The sequence below is a fragment of the Cebus imitator genome, unplaced genomic scaffold (genome assembly GCF_001604975.1).
Source record: "Cebus imitator isolate Cc_AM_T3 unplaced genomic scaffold, Cebus_imitator-1.0 Scaffold108, whole genome shotgun sequence".
Lineage (NCBI taxonomy): Eukaryota > Metazoa > Chordata > Mammalia > Primates > Cebidae > Cebus > Cebus imitator.
The window spans coordinates 813,930-822,104 of NW_016107423.1; the positions used below are offsets into that span (position 1 = coordinate 813,930).

General features: G+C 39.9%; 1 protein-coding gene and 1 long non-coding RNA gene across 2 annotated transcripts in view; both read right to left on the minus strand.

Moving 5' to 3' along the window:
• The window catches only part of N4BP2L2 (NEDD4 binding protein 2 like 2), a 100,038-nt gene that overhangs the window by 49,005 nt on the left and 42,858 nt on the right, over positions 1–8,175 (minus strand). The window lies entirely within an intron of this gene.
• On the minus strand, positions 2,892–4,062 carry LOC108310795. Its single transcript, XR_001827927.2, has 3 exons — positions 4,030–4,062; positions 3,955–3,956; positions 2,892–2,997 (listed from the first exon to the last, which is right to left on the minus strand). It is a non-coding gene; the product is annotated as an uncharacterized LOC108310795 (long non-coding RNA).

Sequence of the window (8,175 nt, forward strand, 5' to 3'; positions counted from 1 at the left end):
GGGGTTTCACCATGTTGACCAGGATGGTCTCGATCTCTTGACCTCGTGATCCACCCGCCTCGGCCTCCCAAAGTGCTGGGATTACAGGCTTGAGCCACCGCACCCGGCCTATATAAAAATACAATTGATTTTTGTAGGCTGTACATCACTAAATTTCAGACACATCTTGGCATCCAGACTAACACACGGTAAAGGACAGGAACATGGCAGATGATCTTTAGTTATACTTACTGTACGGTGGTAGAGCAGGAATGGTAATAGCATCACATGATTACTTTAAAAAATTAATTTCCAAAATAATAATTTAGTAATTTTATGCTACAATTTTGGGTTTTTTTGGCTAACACCCCTCACCATTACATAATACATTTACAAGATGGGAATGATACTACCAGGCTCACTTTCAGGAGTTGTGTATGTCTTAGTCTAAGAAAAGTCAATATAAAATTAACTGGGCATGGTGGTACATGCCTGTAATCCCAGCTACTTGGGAGGCTGAGGCAGGAGAATCGCTTGAACCCAGGAGGCAGAGGTTGCAGTAAGCCTAGATTGCACCACTGCACTCCAGCCTCGGCAACAAGAGTAAACCTCCATCTCAAAAAAAAAAAAGAAAAGAAAAATCAGTTGGGGCCAGGCCCGGTGGTTCACATCTTACATAATCCCAGCACTTTGGGAGGCCGAGGCAGAAGGATCGCTTGAGTCTAGGAGTTTGAGACCAGCCTGGGCATTATGGCAAAATCCCATCTCTACAAAAAATACAAACATTAGTCAGGTGTGATCGTACACATCTGTAGTCCTAGTTACTAGGGGGTGGTAGGTGGGAGGTGAGCTGAGGTGGGAGGATTGCTTGAGCCTTAGAGGTTAAGGCTGCAGTGAACTGAGATCACGTCACTGCACTGGAAGCTGGGCAACAGAGTGAGACCCTGTCTCAAAAAATAAATTAAAAAAATAGAATAAGAAAAACCAGTCTGATGTGCTATAGGTTGTACTTACCTGCAAATATCTAACTTGAAAAAATGTAGCTAAAAGTTTTTCATCTTTAATAAAGTCATTTTCTTCCTAAAAATGGATCTAAGGTAGTTTTTTGTTTTTTTTCTTTTTTTTTAGACAGAGTCCTGCTCTTGTTGCCCAGGCTGGAGTGCAATGGTATGATCTCAGCTCACTGCAACCTTTGCCTCCCGGGTTCAAGGGATCTTCCTGCCTCAGCCTCCTGAGTAGCTGGGATTACCAGCAGATGCCACCACAACTGGATAATTTTGTACTTTTGGTAAAGATGGGGTTTCACCATGTTGGCCAGGCTGTTCTTGAACTCCTGACCTCAAGTGATCCGCCTGCCTCTGCCTCCCAAAGTGCTGGGATTACAGGCATGAGCCACCATGCCCTGCCATAATTCTTTTTTAAAAAATAGCTAGAAAATACAGTCTTACCTTCATCTTAAGTATATGAAATACTGTTAGAATATGTTGTATTTCTACTTAGATAACCTCATAACTAAATTATTGCCACAATATAAATAGCCTATAGCCATACAATTAAAAGCATATGAAACATAGCATTTATAAAGAATACTTAGAATGCAGAAAATTTTCAACTTACAAAATAGTTGTTTTCTACATGGCTGTGCAAACTGACATACTGGTACATTGCTACAAAATAATTTTATTATAGCCACAGGCTAACTGCAAAAAATTTCACTAAAATATGTGGTTTGTTTTCTTCCCTTCCTTTATTCTCACCTTTTTTGTTATTGAAAATTGTGTAAGATGATTATTATTCTTGTCAAATAAGATTAAAATCATTTATTTTTTACCCATACAAAAAGGAAATTGGAAGAATTCCTGAAGTAAATGAAGAACAGTTGGAAAAGGAGGTAAACTAGATTTTGTTTTTGTTTTTTCATCTTGTCCATGTGCTCTCCTCCCGGAGATAAACTAGATATTAAAAGATTTCAGAACTCCACACACACAATAAAAGCCCAGGCCCACATGGCTTCATTGGTGAACGCTATCAAACATTTAAAGAAGAATTAATATCAATTCTTCAGAAACACTTCTAAAAATAGAAGAGGAAGAAACGCTTCCCAATTTAGCCTATAAGGCCAGTATCACTTTGATATCAAAACCAAAAACATCACACAAAAACAGAAAAATACAAACCAGTATTTCCTATGAATATGGATACAAAAACCTCAAAAAAAAAATAGCAGAACAAATCTAGCAACATAAAAAAATGATTATACTCCATGACCAAATGTGATGTTACCTCAAGAAAGCAAGGTTAGTTTAACATCCAAAACTCAATTACTGTAATAAACCATATCAGAATAAAGGATGAAAACCACATCATCATCTCAAAAGATGCAGGAAAAACGGGCAAAATCTAACATTCTTTCATGACAGAAACCCTTAACAAACTAGAAACAAGAAGAAAACTAAGAACTGGGCACAGTGGCTCACACCTGTAATCCCAGCACTTTGGAAGGCCTAGGTGAGAGGATCAGTTGAGCCTAGGAGTTGAAGAACAGTCTGGGCAATACAGCGAGACCTACAAAAATATTTAAGTTAGTTGAGTGTGGTGGTGTAGGACTGTAGTCCCAGCCACTCAGAAGGCTGAGGTGGAAGTGTTGCTTGAGCCTGGGAGGCAGAGGTTGCAGTGAGACGATTTCATCCACTGCACTCCAGCATGGGTAACAAAAATGCCATCTCAAAAATAAAATAAAATAAAATAAAATAAAATAAAATAAAATAAAATAAACTAGGAACAGAAACAAAGCTCCTTAATCTGATATAAAACATGTACGAGCCAGGCGCAGTGGCTCACCTCTGTAATCCCAGAACTTTGGGAGGCCAAAGCGGGTGGATCAAGAGGTCAGGAATTCAAGACCAGTCTGGAAATACAAAACTTAGCTGGGTGTGGTGGCGGGTGCCCGTAATCCCAGCTACTCAGGAGGCTGAGGCAGGAGAATCGCTTGAAACCAGAAAGCGGACGTTGCAGTGACTTGAGGCCCCGCCACTGTACTCTGGCCTGGGCAACAAGAGCGAAACTCTGTCTAAAACAACAACAACAACAACATAAAAACATGTACGAAAATTCATGATACTCAATGGTGAAAGGCTAAATATTTCACCCTGAAGATCAAAAAAAAGATGACAAGAATGTACACTCACCATTTCTATTAAACATTATACCAGAGGCGATTAGGCAAGAAAAAGAAATTCTAAAATACAAATTGGAAAGAAAGAAGTAAAACATGTCTGTTTGTAGATAACAGCATCTTATACATAGAAAATTCATAGGAATGTAATTAAAAACTATTAAAAATAATAAACTGTCTGGGCACGGTGGCTTCTGCCTATAATCCCAGCACTTTGGGAGGCTGAGGTAGGCAGATCATGAGGTCAGGAGATGGAGACCATCCTGGCTAACATGGTGAAACCCCATCTCTAATTAAAATGCAAAAAATTAGCCAGGTGTGGTGGTACGTGCCTGTAGTCCCAGCTACTTGGGAGGCTGAGGCAGGAGAATCACTTAAACCCGGGAGGTGGAGGTTGCAGTGAGCTGAGATTGCGGTACTGCACTCCAGGCTGGGTGACAGAGCAAGACTCCATTTCAAAAATAAACAAACAAACAAACTGGTTCAGCAAATCTCAATATCTGAGATCAACATATAAAAATCAATCGTATTTCTATACATTAGCAATGAAGTCAAAATTAAGAACATTCCATTTACAATATCATCAAAAAGAATAAAGTTATTAGAAGCAAATTTAATAAAAGAAGTATAAGATGTATACTGTGGGCTGGACACAGTGGCTCACGCCTGTAATCCAGGCATTTTTGGGAGGCTGGGGTGGATGGATCGATCAAGTACAGGAGTTCCAGACCAGCCCAGGCAATGTGGCAAAACCCTGTCTCTACAAAAAATACAAAAAATAGCCAAGCATGGTGGTACACGCCTATGGTCCCAGCTACTCAGGAGGCTTAGGCAGGAGGATCACTTGAACCTGGGAGACAGAGGTTGCAGTGAACCAAGATTGCACCACTGCACTCCAGCCTGGGTGACAGAGCAAGACCGTCTCAAAAAAAAAAAAAAAAGACTGTACTCTGAAGACTACAAAGTATGTTGAAAAGGCCAGGTGCAGTGGCTCATACCTGTAAGTCCAGCACTCTGGGGGCTAAGGCAGGGAGATTATTTGAAGTCAGGAGTTCAAGACCAGTGTGGCCAATATGATGAAACCCTGTCTCTACTAAAAATTAGCCAGCTGTGGTGGCGTATGCCTGTAGTCCCAGCTACTTAAGAGGCTGAGGCAGGAGAATCACTGGAACCCAGGAGGTGGAGGTCGCAGTTCAGGTCAGGCGTAGTGGCTCACGCCTGCAATCCCAACACTTTGGGAGGCCAAGGTGGGTGGATCACTTGAGGTCAGGAGTTCCAGACCAGCCTGACCAACCTGTCTCTATTGAAAAAATATAAATTAGTTGGGCGTGGTGGTGCACACCTGTAAACCCAGCTACTTGGGAGGCTGAGGCAGGAGAATCACTTGAAACTGGAAGGCGGAGGTTTCAGTGAGCTGACATCAAACTATTGCACTCCAGTCTGAACAACAAGAGCAAAACTCCATAAAAAAAAATCAAATAAATTTTAGTTAATATAGTAAGCATAATCATTCTGAAAAATAAAGAGCTTGTAAAAATGCTCACAACATAGTGAAATAAAAAAACTAAGATGTAAAACAATGATGATCCATATTTCCTATATACCTGCTATGGGGAAGATATTTCTTATATATGAAATCTCACCTAATCCTACAATAACCTCTTCAAGAATGTACTATCATCATCCCCATTTAACAGATAAAAGAAATAGAGGCCAGGAAACTTGCCTAGTTTGCATAATTAATAAATTCATGGGACTAGACTTAAACCCAAGTCTCCCTGATTGCAAATTTTGTGTTCTATACCATTATGCTATACAGCTACGTTAGGTTGGATTCAGAAAATGTGGCACATATACAACATGGAATACTAGGCAGCCATAAAAAGAAAGAGACTATGTCCTCTGCAGCAACATTGATGGGGCTGGAGGCCATCATCCTTCACAAATTAGTGCAGGAACAGAAAACCAAATACTGTATGTTCTCACTTATGGGAGTTAAACATTGCGCACACATAGACATAAATATGGAAACAACAGAAACTGTGAACTACTAGAGGGTGAGGAGACGAAGATGGGTAGTGAGTACAATGCTCACTACCTGGGAAACGGAACCCACACTCCTAACCTCAGCATCACACAATATTCCCATGTAACAAATGTGCACACGTACTTCCTGTAACTAAAAGTTGAAATAAGCCGGGCGCGGTGGCTCAAGCCTGTAATCCCAGCACTTTGGGAGGCTGAGGCGGGTGGATCACAAGGTCAAGAGATCAAGACCATCCTGGTCAACACGGTGAAACCCCGTCTCTACTACAACTGCAAAAAATTAGCTGGGCATGGTGGCGCGTGCCTGTAGTCCCAGCTACTCAGGAGGCTGAGGCAGGAGAATTGCCTGAACCCAGGAGGCGGAGGTTGCGGTGAGCCGAGATCACGCCATTGCACTCCAGCCTGGGTAACAAGAGTGAAACTCCATCTCAAAAAAAAAAATAAAAAAAATAAATAAAAGTTGAAATAAAAATAAAATAATACATTTAAATTGTAAATTATCCCACAATTTTAATAAAGGTGTGTATGTGTGTCTATTTATATATTTAAACATGTGCATATACATGTTTAGAAAGACAGGAATATGCAAAATGCTAATGGTGGTAAGTTTTAGGGCTGGTTTCTTTGTGATTATCTGTGTGGTGAACATGTGCTACTTTTGTAATGGAAAAAATAAATAAATGGACCCGAAATATTTTCTTCAGTAAAGAAATTAGGCAAAAAAAGAAAATATACAAATCATTGTGTTTAAAGTTTTCTCAATATTTAAGCTCCACTTTAGAATAATAAATCCTCTTATATATGGAATATAAACTTCAATTAATAAACATAAACTCCTAGTGGCACACACCAGTAACCTCAGCTACTCGAGAGGCTGAGGTTTACATATTATTTATTTATATATAAACCTAACCTGAGAGGCAGAGGTTGCTGTGAGCTGAGATTGTGCCACTGCATTCCAGCCTGGGTAACAGAGCGAGACACTGTCTCAAAAAAATAAAATAAAATAATAAACTTATTCTGTAACAGAAATACCCTGTGTGCAAATTCAGTGCTAGCTAATAAGACTTAACAGTAATTGTTAACTTCCACTTCTAAAAAAGTTTACTTGGTAACTTTATTATTTGATGACTTCACTACATTCTCATCAGCTATGAATTGGAATGATTCTGATTTGAACTATAGTGTGATGTGTTGAATTTTTCCGTTTCTGTCATGTATGCTGCTTTTACTTTGAGATAATACTGTTTTAAAGTTTATTATTGGCCGGGCGCGGTGGCTCAAGCCTGTAATCCCAGCACTTTGGGAGGCCGAGTCGGGTGGATCGCGAGGTCAAGAGGTCGAGACCATCCTGGTCAACACGGTGAAACCCCGTCTCTACTAAAAATACAAAAAATTAGCTGGGCATGGTGATGCGTGCCTGTAATCCCAGCTACTCGGGAGGTTGAGGCAGGAGAATTGCCTGAACCCAGGAGGCGGAGGTTGCGGTGAGCCGAGATCGCGCCATTGCACTCCAGCCTGGGTAACAAGAGCGAAACTCCGTCCCCCCCAAAAAAATAAATAAAGTTTATTATTGCCAGTAATAACAACTGCTAAGTCCTCAAAGTTAACATCTAGCTTATCCTTAAATAAACTGACCTTATTATATTTATCCTTAGCCAACATTTTTTTTTTTTTTTGCTCCTTTTTTCTTTATAATTTTAGGTTCCACTTTTTAAGGGTTTAGAAAAGCAAGCCAAATTTTTAAAAAACATATGGAGATAAAGCAGCATATATTTTAAGAATATATTAGATTTTAAAATATCATTTTCCTGAAAGTTAAATTCCCCAAAGGAACTAATTTCCAAATTTTCTAACACCTTCTCATTACTTCAGTGTGATTGCTTCAAATACAGAAAAGCTTTTTATTTCCCCTTGACAAGATCACACTGCTGTGTGCATACAAAGCACGATTAACAAGGTATACTGGTTCAATATTCTAACATTAACTCCAATTCTATCAAAAGGTTCACCCTCTAATATTACAAATCTAGTTTAAACCTCAAGATTTAGTCAACGCCCCTCCCAATTAAAAAAAAAAATGCCTGGAGTTCATTTCCAATGCTAAGAAACAACACAACACATTGACAACATTGCTTCACAGATACCTACTGCTCACTAAGAAAAATGTACAGCTAAATATAATTTTATGTCATATAATAAACAATAAAAAAATCAGGCTTAGATTTTATGCTGTGCAATAATTCTCTTAACAATTGTTTAAACCAAAATTAGGACAACTAAGGTGTTCAAATATCACCTTCCCAGATAAAGCCCATATTGACCCCCACCTTAACACTGCAACCACTTCCCCTATTTCCCCCTCCCCTACACACATAATTATACCCTGGGCAAAGCACTCCTCCTCCTCCTGCTTTTTCTCCTTAATACTTGTCACTTTCTAACATCCATATAATTTACTTGTCTTCTTCCACTCATGAAGTTTTGTCTGCCTACCAGTACAGAGGACAGCGCCTGTGACACAGTAGGCACCATTGAATCAGTAATTTTACCCACTAGGTAGGTGGTGGAAGCTATTGTTTTTATCCGAGCATGTGGTTACTTATACCAGTGGTCCCCAACTATTTTGGCACCAGGGACTGGTTTCATGGAAGGCAATTTTTCTAAGGGGAGGGGTTGGTTTTGGGGATCAAACTGTTCTACCTGCGACCATCAGGCGTTAGTTAGTTTCTCATAAGGAGTGCAGCAACAGAGATGCCTCACATATGCAGTTCACAATAGAATTTGTGCTCCTATGAGAATCTGATGCCACTGCTGATCTGACAGGAGGCAGAGCTGAGGCAGTAATGCTCACTTGCCTGCTGCTCACCGCCTGCTGTGCAGCCCACTTCCTAACAGGCCAGGTCCAAGTTCCAGGGGTTAGGAATCCCTGACTTACACAAATGGGTGGAAATGCACTGTTTTTTTTTTTTTTT